This window comes from Paramormyrops kingsleyae, chromosome 18 (genome assembly GCF_048594095.1).
Source record: "Paramormyrops kingsleyae isolate MSU_618 chromosome 18, PKINGS_0.4, whole genome shotgun sequence".
In the NCBI taxonomy this organism is placed as follows: Eukaryota; Metazoa; Chordata; class Actinopteri; order Osteoglossiformes; family Mormyridae; genus Paramormyrops; species Paramormyrops kingsleyae.
In genome coordinates, this window is record NC_132814.1 from 13,711,470 (window position 1) to 13,725,382 (window position 13,913).

The 13,913-nt window shown below is 43.6% G+C and overlaps 1 protein-coding gene across 1 annotated transcript in view; it reads right to left on the reverse strand.

Annotated features, from left to right (window-relative positions):
• dchs1b (dachsous cadherin-related 1b) overlaps positions 1 to 9,673 on the reverse strand; it is a 94,899-nt gene extending 85,226 nt beyond the window's left edge. Inside the window, exon 1 of the mRNA XM_023805229.2 lies at positions 9,168 to 9,673. The gene's annotated coding sequence lies outside the window, so the exon portion shown is untranslated. The remainder of the gene's footprint in view (positions 1 to 9,167) is intronic.
• Positions 9,674 to 13,913: the final 4,240 nt, after the last annotated feature.

A 13,913-nucleotide genomic window follows, 5' to 3' on the forward strand; every position in this document is an offset into this window, starting at 1 on the left:
TCTCCCATTTTCAAAACTTTATCAATCCATACAAGAAACTGCACAACAGCTACTCACTGCTGCTGGACTCATAAGTTAGCAACCGAGAGACCTGATAGGCTGTTCTAGGCTGCACTGATAAATCGCATGTTCGCGTAATAGTTTGACCGAGCATCATACAGATCCTCTGGGCATGTTCTCCACAGGACAGCAGCCACTAGACATCCCTAAAGCTTTGGGAATTGTCTCCTTGCCTGTAGCTTTTCTCATCAGCTCCACACAGTATAGATGCCATAGATATTCCCTTTGCATTCCACACACTTGCCCATTCTTCATGTGCGTGTCTACTCCCCTGTCAGCACTTTTACATCACAGCTGCTTGCACTGTTGATAAAGTTTGAAGTTAAATGCAGGTGTGCCCCCCCCCCACCTCCCTGCCAAACAAACAAATGGCTGCCGGCCCTCACCACCGTCAGAGCAGCCAACACTTCCCACAGGTCGCCATGAGAACATCTGGGCAGACCTGGTTATGCTTCTGAAGCAGCCCTTTCAAGGCTGGCCTTGGAGAGGCGAGAGCAGTTAGGGAATGAGATTCCACAGCCTCCCACTGACTAGGAACCGCAAAACCTCCTCCTTCTCGGACAACCTTCCCACCAGAAATAATCAGGCCATTAACTCATGGAAGCTCAAAGCTCTGAAATACATTAACCGGCCCCTATAAATCTGGAGACAACAATTGCTTATGAGGCACAACCTGTCTGGGGAGGGAGAATTCCAGTCTCCGGGGCATTCTCAATGTGCACGTTCCCTGTCTGCTACATCCCTCATATAACAAAAATGCTTATCTACACATCCTACAAAAGCAACTGCACCTGTCTGGACTAGACGGGCCACTAACTCCTCCCCACCAATAAACTTCTACCATTAAGACAATGACCAATCAAGTTCCAAAGTGCTTTTTTAATAAATGGAACATAATCAGCCAATTAGAAAGCAGATGACCAAACACAGGGAACTCTGGTGTAGATGAGCTATGAGATAATTGGATACAGTAAGATGGTCTTGGCAGGCATTTTTTCATAATCCATAGACACCATAATCCCGTGCAGGAGATATTATAAATAACAGGGACTGTTGTGCAATCCAAACCTCAAAACATTCTGCTGGCAAACAGGACACAGGGATCACTGCCCACTTTATGGTTGACCACATGATAGTTGCACTTTGTCACTGTCAGTAAGCTTGTCTGAAATGCTTGCAGTAACAAAACGGAATTTCTAAATCACCCCCAACAAAAAGTAATATAATGAGTAATCCTAAAAAAACTAAGCTCCACTTTGATGCAAAAGAATATAAAACTTTTCCTCACTTTTGCTATGACTGAACATGAATGATCTTGTGCTCGTTGATGCTCCCTCTAGTGGATCAACAATGATTTACAAGGGAAGCAGAAATGCTGTGTTAGGATTTAGTGTAAAAATCAAACTTAAATCACAGCATTCTCTTAAAGAAGTTTCCCATTTCGCTACAGTTATATCCACCATAAAGATGACTCCTGGCCATGGGACCAATGAATCTCGAGAAAACCGTTATTAAAAAGCAAACGTGATTGTGATTTTCATTTTCATGATTAACCCCCCCCCCCCCCCCCCCCCGCCCCGCCAACTTATACCTGGCCTGACAGAGAACTCCAGTGTCACCCTTACACTCCCAGCTCACAGGATGCAGAATTCCACCAAAGACTTCAAACCACTGGATGTGATGGAAGAATGAGAAAAATGGATCTGGGGTTGTTTTTCTGCATTAGCTAAAGCACGCTCGGTGGACCTCTGAAGGTCACACACACAGCGCTGGGACTGGGTTCCCCAGGTCTGGCTCTGAGACCCAGTAGGACTGATGGATGTAACAGGTCGAACCGGGTACGCCAAATCAAACAGGACAAAAAGTGATGTAGCGCCATGCAAACTCAACATCTCCCTGCCTCCTACTCAACACCCTCATCATATACATGCTATGTAGAAGAAAAATACACCATATATGTACCTTTTCCTCTCTCACTCTGTAGAGCCCTGTCCAACCACCTCCCAACACCAACTCAAATGAAGTAAAGTCTCACTAAAGGAACAGTAACGACAAAGCTGCTGAGATGGGGAGGTGGGTTGTTGAAAGGTTCTGCCTACATTTGGGGCATACCTTCCTGTGGCATCTCAACAAAAAAACAAAAAAGTGTGAAAAGCACATAAATAGCCACGCTTCTTAGGCTGGGTGCTTGACACCTTCTGATGTTGCACCACATTTACTCCTGAAATGCTGGAGCTACAATGTTGGTGCTCAGACCCCAGTCTTCCGACACTTGCGTCAGCTACGTGGAATGCATCAGTAATTGTTTTCATTGGGGTTCGCTAAATTCTAACACTAGACATATCTGCACGAATACAGCAACTCAGCTGTCAGGGATCAAACCATTAGTCAGAATCAAAAGGGCGATACGATGACCCTTTTTGAGGTCCGTTTAATTTCAGATCCTGCAGATCTAAATGCTCTTCACAGTACCAAAGCCAGCTTGGTACCAAGGATCTTTATTTTTACAATCCAATTGCACAGACTAGATTTCATCGCGCTTCTTAAAAACTTAGAGAGCAACCGACTGTCTAACAGTATAACTTGACTCTTCTGGAACTCCTTGTTTCTTCTGCCAAGAAATTACTGGATCCAGACGTATAATCTCGTCCCCTACCCCTACATCCACCAACAGGAAGGCTAAGAAGCCTCAAATGGCTTCAGTCATTCAGCCAGGCTTACAGACGCAGACAGACCCCTGGATCCAGTCCTACAACTTGCATCTGTCTACCTTCCCTGCCTCTTGAGATTCCTATACTTAGTGTCAGAGGTGTCATAAAGAGGGCAGTAACTTGTTCCCAACTTCTCTCATGATATCTGGCCTCGGGGCTTGTGAAAGCAGATCACAGCCTTGACACTCCAGCTAAACAGGTACACATGGACAGTTAGCGTTTTCAGACAATGAGGTAGGCTGAAGATAAAAGACATTCTGGTCCTCAGTTTGCGATGCAGAGAGGTTGGTGAACTCCCTTGGTAAAGGGAAGACATGTGTCCCAATCACTTTCAAACTACAAAATGTTACTGCTGTTGTCACTAATTTGTCACTGCTATTTCTAGCCTGTTCCACCAAACAATTGTCTCCAAGGATGCATGAAGGGACAGGGGCTTGTAGAGGGGTCAGGTGACAAGAGAGATTATATTAAAAGACACACAACATTCCCTAATGTTTGCAGCTGTCGTGTTCCATGGTAACAGCCTCCATTCTACGGACAAGTGTTAAGGTTCTGACATGATGGAAGCCCAAAATGAGACAAAGGGTATTGTTAATGCCATTGTAGCTCAGGACGGAAACACAAAACACAAGCCTCAAGACCTCTTTCTGCTCGGATCCTAGAAATAGCATCTCTGTCACCTAGAAAATGAATAATCACAACTGGGATCACTTAAGCAGGATATGACATCACGGTTGGATTTCTAGCATTAATTTCCAGATGGTAGCACCACACAGTCTTTGGGAAGATATCGCATAACAAAGGAGCTGTATTTGGGAATTCACCAATGCCGAAACGGAATGACATTACGAAAGACAAAACACATCAAGTACAGTCAAAACAGGCCTAGGAAACAGGAAGACAAGGCTCCTGCAGCGGGGTCTGTTTTGACCCAAAAAACTCAGCGGTTCAATAAGAACATTATACGTTAGAAAAATTTCAAAATTAAATAAATAATTTTATCAAAAAAACCCTACATTTAAAAAATAGAAAAAATAAATCCAGCTAACAATAAGGAATATATGCTTTGTTCTGACCCTAATATGGAACATCTGAATTTTTAAGACAGATTTCGTCCGTTTCACTGGGATTTCATCAAAGGAAGCCACCACACTGCATTTCCATCATATTTCAGCGGCTAGTCAGACCAACAGGTGTTTTAAGATGCCACGCTTGGTGTAAGAGATACTGGCTCAGCTAGGAGCAACGGTGCTTAATAATTCATGGGTGACAACTCACTGAATATTAAGAATGACAAGTATCGTACTGTCAGGAATGTAGTTCCTGAATGAAAAGTTGAGGAGGGGTCAATGCAAGTCATCAGATGTTTTAGAACAGTGGCATAATTATGCTTATTTATCTGGTGGATTTTTAAAGAGAGGGAAAAATGCCATATTGAAAATTCCCTGAGCTCAAGGTGCATATCTGAATGCATGTGAGTGGTGCAGTGATCTCCTGCAGTGGGATCAGCTGGCATTTTTCTCAGCGGGCTCGGTAAGCTACACTGGGTGTGTCAACACAGGTTTGATGCCCGATCAATCACACACCTGTTACATGTGTGCTTCTTTAATTGCGTGATGCACACACCTCCTGACATCTTAGCCAGACAGAGCTATTACCGCTCAATTCTTGCATACCGCCCACTGACTAATGGTGCAACTACGCATGCCAACAGTTAGCTGACGGCAGCCATTTTTAAATTCCTTTTACTTCTTTGATTCCTGTTATGCTCAAAAAGCCTTGATGTCCAACCAGAATAAGCCTGGAACTATTACTGTAAACATATAAGAATTATATCTCAGAAGGGAATTTAGGTTTTAGTATCAAAAATGCACAAGTGCACGACATCAGGTGTAAAATGTTGGCCATAAGTACAAAGCAGATGGACTAGACACAATAAAATGAGAAGAATGAAAATCTTATATATCATGCTTTAACTGCAACGGTACAAAAGGCCAGCTTATACATATGTTGAAAATACAAGCGATACATCAAATTATATTGAATGCACAAATAGATGGTTAAGATCATAATATTATAGGTTTTTCTTAAATTACGTAAAGATATATCAATTCCAGGTATAGATCCAGATTTTGATCGCTTTGATCTCTTGCTGCAAACACAGGTGTACCAAGCTGACAGGTCTGGCCACCAGGCAAATATTCTGCCTGCTTATTGGATGAATCTGCATTCTATATACGAGCACCACCATATTAATCAAGAGAGATTGGATGGTGTCTGTTAAGAGCCATCTGGCTGCATCATCCTTAGCAGTTCACCGATGCAGCTGGTCCATGCAACGTCATCACAAAGGCCCAAAAACAGCTAACTGGCACTACACAACGAAATTAAAATCCAGGAGCTCATTCCTACCCAAGCTGGTGAAAACACAGTCATAAGAGGCAATGACAAACTGGAATAGCAATGATCTTGGATATTTTAGTGGTAATTAAATCTATTTTTTTCTTGTAACTAAGAGTGAGGACAAAGAACCTTCACAATCTACTCTTGGTCACAAGGTCTTTTGTGCAAATGATAAACACCTCCCCCCCCCCCCCACAATAAATCCACTTCTTTCCAGAGGTTCTGGGTGAATGACTTTCCCATACACCAGCAGGACACTGAAGGACATCTGGAAGATAAATGGGCAAAGAAGGATCCTTATATAAATTTCACCCTCTGCCCCAATATACTCATATATGTATCCCTCTATGGTAACAGCCTCAGAACCGAAGCACCTTCAAATCCTTTGTGTTCTAATATATTTCCCAGAAGCCCCTGCATGGGTCACCCTATTTTCACACTCCAGGTATCCCCACTAAGCTCACAAAGACCACATCAACCACAAAAGCTTTATCTCCAGTCTGGCCCAGCTCCCAGCAGATACTGTCAGGAGCCTTTCTCCTGGTCAGCGAGATGGGAGAAGATGCTGGTGACACACCAGTGTTTCCCAATCGGAGACCCAGAGTCGGGCCATGTTTTCACTCCCTCAGAGCTCCCTGCCAGACAGCCCACTGGGAGCTGGGAGGAAGCAAGAACCTGAACTGTCTGTGGGTCCCCAAGGACCGGATTGGGAAACACCGCCTTACACCATCCCGAGTCGGCCACCCATTCTTATTTATATGAGTCTTTTACGACCTGCTATTTGTTTGAAAAATAAATCAGCTCAGCAGTTATAATCCCTTTAATCATAAATAAAATCCTGCAGAAAAGAGTAACAACAGTAAATTATTTCTGTGGCTTGCTACGACACGCTAACGGTCCAACTTCATTACCTACAATGCTGGGGGGGGCAGCGGGGGAGGGATTCAGAGTGTAAAACGTTCAAGGAGCCAGTCAGCATATGCAAATGAAGGAGGCAGCCTTTATGACAAACCAGGGCACATAAAGGTGCATCTGTACACTGTACCACAACAGAAAAAAGCAGGCCATCCACAGATTTCATAGAGGCACACGCTGTCCCTACCGGGAAGAGAAACAGCACTGGTACCCATAACCCTTGTTACCAAATCCGCAACGTGTAAACAGAAGCTCCTCAAAATCTTCAGAAGTGAAGTCTGCTGTTTAACTCTTGCAAGTGGACACACTTCTGCACCCGGTACTCCTAGTGTGCACTGCCCCCCCACAACCCCCTTAATGAGAAAAGCAAGGCCCATTTCTGAAGGCCTTTGGCCTTGTCGAAAGCAGACGCTGCAGGTCTGGATAGCGCTGAGGAAGAAATCCATCTGGAGGTCCTCCAGAGACTGGTGAAACAGCATCTGAGCTTGCCAGAGACTGATAGGTTGGTTCCCCGGGTAGTAGCCTGGCCTGAGAAGACAGACCCGGGAGCCTGGGTTAGCGGGGCTGGCTCCGACTTCTGAGGGTCCAAGTCAGCTCAGAACCCCCGGCTCCAATTATGCTCACGCTCTGATTCGTTCAGATCAAAGTCCCCTTTAATTCATGCTGACAGACGGCAACACGTCAACTGTGTGTGAGCGGAACTCTAAGGGTGGACAGTAAACTCAAGTAATTGGCTGTCATCTGGGACGATGGTCTTAAGTTATAATATATGGAAAACACTTGGATACTGACTGTGGACCTTTCCAGAAACATAACTTGTATTTTCTGCCTGTTGTCTTATTGTTTGTTTTACAAAATTCTGCAAAGCAAGTAAAAAAAAGGGGGGGGGGGGGGAAAGAAAAGAAAACTAACATTTGTACAGCTCCTGGTTTTCCCTACCGGTCCCCAAAACCCATGCCAGCATACCTTCCCTCAAATTCTGCTACTTTCAAAAGGCCAAGACTGAGACAAGCTGGTACTCCGTGTCACTATGGAAACAAATACACCCCAGGAGAGACTTAAGCCATGCAGTGTTTGACGATCCAATTCTCCATCAGGCAACGAAATTTAAAAATGGATAGAAATCTTGGCTAAGAAAAATTCTATTCATCTAATATCTTCATTGTTTTAGACAGTAATGCAAGCATCTCTTGCATGATTCAGAACTGGGTTTTCAGGCAAATCAAGAATCCTGTGAGAACTGCTAAGCATTGTTCTGACTTCCATTGTCCTATCGGAGAAAAAACACGACTCTGTTAATCTACTGGGAATGCCTTAAATGAAACGTGTTTTTTTATCCTTTGATGGACTGTCCCAATTTAATTTTTAAAAGACTCCAAATACCAACACGAAAGTTTCTCTTCACATGATTATGAATATTTAACTAGTAGAATAATCCCTAGTAGCGTGTTCGTGCGTCTGGGATACTAGCCAAAAAAACGACCATCTAGGTAAAAAGGCTATTTGGCTTATGGATGCGACTCCAAGAAAAGCTGATTTTGGAACTTCTATTTCATACAGATGGCGATCCTCGACAAGGCGAGTCTGCGCAGCTCCTCATATAACGGACGGCCAGTTGCACCGACTCGCCCAATTACAACAGCACTGACCCACAGGGCTTCCAGTGAGGATCCAGTGGTGACTGTTATCGCTAAAGGCGCTGAAAATCAGTTATACCTAATCCTGCATGCACCCCTAGACTGGAATCATATTGCATCACCTTTGCTTTCCTACACCTACGAAACTACCGATACATGCACAATATATAACCTTACAGCAGTTGGCAGAATAAAACGCTGCTGTTCTTGCAGCTGCAGCAGCGACGCTGCAGGCAGTCAGATACGCGTACGATCGAGTGTATAGTTCACTACCAGCCCGGATCGGTAGCCGTCTCTCTTTCAGGAAAACACCTTGATCCCGCTAGAGTTGCCGACATATGGTTCGAGTTAAGGGGCAGAGTCGGTTTTCATTATAGTGCCGCATCGCCGCTCCGGGAGAAACCGATCTGCCCACGAACGGTGACGGTAAACTCAAGCCACCCTAAATAATGAACCGCTGCACGACCCCACTCTCGTCGGAAAATGTCCTTGCAGGGAAATCATAAAGTTGATATATACTTCTTAAGTGGTAATATCATGCTGTGACTCGGGAGGAAAACGAATACAAGTTGTATAGGTCGAATTTTCTTTCTTTTTTGTTGACCAAGGCGACACATGTAATACTATCTAGGCAGCAGTTGTCTGAAGCTAAAATCTCAATCCGATTATTTCAGTGAGTAATGGAAGTGTGTAAAGAAAAAGGTTTGAGTTTGATTTTTATTGTATAACACGGGTCGATTTACGACACATTAGTTTAAACAATTGTAATTAATTTTAGATTAACTACACATCTGATGTGAGTTTGTCTTGTTTAAATTTTAAATGATAGCTTAATCAATTATATTAATGCATGGGTTTTGAATAGGCACCTTAATAAACCCTATGTGCTGTCCGGAATAAATGGGGAAACACTTCGCCTTTTGCGGAGAAGATGATGCCGCTTTTTGACAGACGCCGTTTTAAATCGATCTCAGCGAGTCAGGCCTTCTAAACGGCACAACGGACCACAAAGAGAGAGATATTGGGTAATTTCATTTAAATACCACTTCTATGTCATTGGCATGCTGGGGGTTTGTAGGTCCTGGCGTTTTCCCTGCTCCGTTTCGACCGCATGGCACACAAAATAATTTTGACAATTCAACAAATCGGTTCACTAATGTCACCTATTTTACTCAACGTGACAGTCATACAGGCAATTCAACAATAGGAGCCAAGCATGCAATCAAAACACCTCTGCAAAAAATATGCATATGGAATTAACGCATATGCATGTACCGGTGAAACATTTAATTGGTTATTTAGGTACCAGTGTAACACATTTCTTCCTCACACTAAAGTGTGACAGTGTCACCGGCGCAGTAAAATGCAGTTCGGTGAGATGATTAAACCTCGGGCGGCCAGTTTCGCTCCACGTGAAAGGAAAAATTCAGCGAGCTCTTACATTCATCTGCTCCTGCGCTGGATGTTAAGATGCGCGCTCCTCATCCACCAATAAATCCCGTTTGTATGCAGATACAGCTCCAGTACCTTTCCACCGCAGAGGAATCCAGTAAGCGTTCATTGAACAGACAACATTGGGTACTGGCTACAATATATCCATTCCGTGTGTTTTTACAGCCGATTTATAATGTAATGTCTTTGTTCCTGCGGTAAATATTTCCCTCTTTTCCGTTATTTTAGGGTCAGGTGGACGCGTGCTCTCCGGTGTGTAACGCCACCCCCGGTCTCTCTCCGCCTCTCCACCGGCTTGGCTTTCACTGCTCGCGCATCTGCACCCCGCCGCCACAGCATCCAGTCCGGCTTTGTGTCGAAGCTCGGCGGACACGCCGCACCTAGCCCGAGTGAAACCCGATATCGCGACAAGGCCAGCCTCCTTCCCCGCTCCGGGTAGCAAATTTATTCAACACGTGAAAAGCGGTGCGAAATGAGTAGGGAGCGAGGGGTGGGGGAAATGAGGGGAAGAGGGAAAAACGGGGTTTGTTCACGAAGACTTTAGTGCCACCAAGCTATACTGAGGGGAAGTGGTTTTAAACAAAGACCAGCTACAACCGGGAGTTAGTAATGATGCCTGTTAATTAGCTGGGGTTTATCACATTTTTTGCTTGTTAATTATCTGTAAAAATACAATGGTTTGTTTCTGTTTTTATTATAGAATATATTATTGTGAGTTTACATTAATAATTATCCACAAACACAGTGGTATACATATAAAGAAAGGGACTGTTTAACATTAAATGTCTCCTTATGTTCACATATATATTCATTAGTGCAATTAGGGGCATAGGCACCAATATTTAATTTGGAGTAATTAACCAACCCCCCAATATTAAACTCTCTCCTACACCTTTGAGTACAATTGCATTAGAAATTCTCTGTTCATGAGTTTTTATTACACCACTATCATCATCATCATCGTCAGGCTGCGTCTTTTGGCCTGGCTCATGGTAAATTGTAAGTGTCTTGTATTAAAATACAATCCATTCATCAAACCTCGAAGCGCATACCCAGGTCAGGGTCCCAGCACATGGCACACGGCTGGGGTACGTCCTTCATCTTATGCCAGTCCATTGCCGGCAAGGCACACGCATATACGATTACACCCTATGGGCAATTTACAGATGGCACTTAGCCAAAGTGCATGTTTTTTGGACTGAGGGAGAAAAACCGCACGGCACAAGCTAAATATGCAAGCTCCACCCACAAATGGGATTTAAACACTGCAGTCCAAGAGGCGAAGGGTGACTGTGCTACCCAAAGAGCCACCATGCCACCCATAATGCCGTGCAAGAGTAATTACTCACCCTAATATGCAAAGCACAGATATGAGTAGGAAACAGGGGGTGGGGGTTAAGTATTCTGCTACAGGCATGGGAGGTGAAGGTCTGAAGGTGGGCGTCCAGGTGGTAGAAAATATCTGGCTTTATAAATAGCTGAAACAGACCAGGCCGTTGGAGACACATTGGATGCAGACTGGGCCAGCTAGGCGGCAGTATGTAAATACTCAAGGCTTACTCTCAGTATACACTGTTAACATACGACTGTTAGACCACTTCATATATCATACATTCATCGACAGGCCCTGGTCTCATCTTAACAGGTTCAAAAATGCTGTAGGACATGGACTTAGTAGATGTATACACTGGCAGAAAAAGTAGTACCAATTTGTACCTTTGCTTGTTATGGAGCCGTACCCTCAAGGGTAATTTTACCTTTTAAGATACAGAAATGGACTCTGATGAACATTTCTATACCATTGATGGTACATTAATGTTGTTTGTACCTTGGGGATGTTCCTGAGCCCCAGTGACAGGCAAAGGGCCAAATTGGTGCCATTTTTTCTGACAGTGTACTTACATGTCAGACAGTTGGGTTGAGATAATACCAACCTATTTCTATGAAGCTTTTCACATAGTTTTTTTACCTAATGATGTGGCTTCTTGCTTTATCTTATATGGTTTTGTTGAAATGTGAAATAGCAGGACCTATTCTCAGTCATGAACCTGCAGCTTTCAAGGTCACGAGGACTGTCCTCGAGCACCACGCTATCTCCTTCCCCGCCTGGATGCCGGCGTCTGTCATCGTATCCCACTCCTGCAGAGGGAGTATGACAGTACAGCGCTCACTGCCAAGGCCTCCACTGTCTCGTTCTCCATGTTCACCTCTGGCCTCCACCCAGGAGCGCCAGCGGGATGCTGCATCCATTAATCAGGCAGGATTTTAGGTCAGCTTTCCACCTGCTCCAGTGGAGCTGAACACTGCAGACCAGGCCAGACGAGTGTGGAAATGCCTGTGCAGGATGAACTGGGAACGCGTGGTTCCTCCAGGATCGCTGCATCGTACGCTTCTCGAAGCTCTAGGTGCATGACGTACCCCTAAAGAATCTGTGCATTGCCTTCCAAGTCGAATTGAACTTGAAGTGTCGGACATTTTACAACCATGTTGGACACAAAGTGCTTTACAGAGACGGATGGTAAATTTCTAAGAAGAAAAACAAAAACAGGAAACTCAGCACAAAAATATTCAGAAAGCTGAAAATTAATCGCAGCTGCAGATGAATTTCTTTGCGACTTTATAGATGAGAAGTAAATTGAATTACATTTACATTTGACAGCCAGCATAGGGAGGAGAGTGCAGGACTTTGTTTATACATATTTTGATTTTCGCAAGAGTTCTTGTTTATTAATTTTTTTCCCTTTGAAGATGCTTTAGGGAAGCATTTTACCTGCCAGATAGCAGTAATTTTTGCAGCTCCCGTACAATATCCAGTCTGAAATAAAAATGAATATAATTGCCAGTCATTTTGGACAAGATTTATCAGCTCGGTCATGCATTAATATCAAAAATTGAAGTTCACTGTTTAATATATTTATAGAAACATTTTAGATCACTGAGAAGGAATATAGCACACTTTATCTGCTCATGTTTTTTAAGGGTACCACAGTTATTGTGGATATAGTTAACCAGATAATTATAAAGACATTGCTTTAATGCAAAGCAGATGGAGCTTTTCAATGTTTTGCTGAAGGTCAGATGTAGTTTTCCTGAAGCACAGCGCAGAGTAACAAGGCTTCTGTAAATTTCCCTTTTACTGTTCCGAGTGACGGCGGAGAACGTGCCAAATTGTAGATGCAAGATGACTGACGGACCTTTAAGCATTTTTATACGCCTTAATTCTGTCTGTGATGTAAAAGGCTGTAGTGCTGATTGTCTAACCTTGCCTCGTGCCTTTAGCTATTTCGAGCAGCCTGGGTTTACTGTACTGGGTACCAAAAAGCCGCAAGAGTTTCTTGGAGGCCAGATGCTGGAGTCAGCAGCTGTTACAGAGCGTGTAGAACCACACACATACATCTCTTTTACAGGGCACTACAGATAATCATTTAGATGTCTTGAATATAACCTTGTTTCAAGCTTAAGAGGTTTTGTGGCAGTAGAATCATTACTGTATGTTAGTTAGCTCAAAGAAGAATGTTCAGATGAATTAACTGTTGCATATTAAGATATAACTGCAATGATACTGTACTGCAGGGCTCTTCAAATCTGGACCTCGATTCCAAATCCAGGCCTTGTTTTCAGTTCTCCCAGGTAGTTAGTTTAATAATTACTGATTCTGATTGGTCAGATGCTTCACACCTGGCTCACAGGTAAAGGAAGGCTGGAAAACCAGCAGTGCTCGGACCTCGAGGACCGTGATTTGAATAACCCTGCTGTACTGGATATGCAGTATGGAAGTTGAAGGGAAGGCAAGTTAATTTATATAGCACCTTTCATACACTGTGGTCATTCAAAGTGTTTTACACATAAGAAAAATACAGAATGCAAAGAAAATTCAAATTAAAGCGACATAATTTAAAAACATGATTGGATGATAGAATGGATAGATGGACAGATATTAAGAAATAATGTTTCTTGTGTTTTGACGCCGCCCACTATAGTAATATCCCTTGGCGTGGGGTTAGTGTGAGGCCACAAATTTGCATTGGTGAAATGAAAAACTTTCTCAGCCGAGAAACCCCTGTGTTTACAATGCAAAGGTAAAAAGTTCGGGGTCGTTTTCACGGTGGCCTTGTTCAAAAACTTGATCTCAGTGTTTACCCAAAGGGTGTCCTCTTCACAGTGCATAAGACTGTGATCTTTCACAGACCCCGACTGGCCAATATTTGACCAAAACTTACAGTTTTGGGCAAAGGGATTGCATAAATGTACCATCATATGGGGCTGAATAATGCATCGCTCTTTTGGAGAATCAATAGCTTAATCCAGGCAAAAAGGCTTTTGGTATTATTTCTACATAGCATTTGAATAAATCAAAGGGAAAGCTCAGTGCCACACACTGCACCATGTGACCAGGCCCATACTTCTATTTTATCTATGACTAAACAACCTGCCTGAGCAAATAATCTATCTGCTCATTTATTTATCTGCCACTGCCACTGTCAGCCGCTTTCCAGCGTCCGTTCCAAGCAGGTGTCCCCAGCAATCAGCCTCGTACTTCCTTCCCGTGGAGCAAAGGAATGAGGTCACGCCTTGTGCGTGCGCCACTCACAGAGGGGGGGAGAGAGTCCACTTCCAGTGGCGTTTCCTGGCCTTCTTCCCAGCCATTTGCTTCTCCAGACTCCCATTCTCCTGTCTGGAGGATAATGGCAATAGGGGAAAAAAAAACTAAACACACTAAAAGGGAATTGAGACT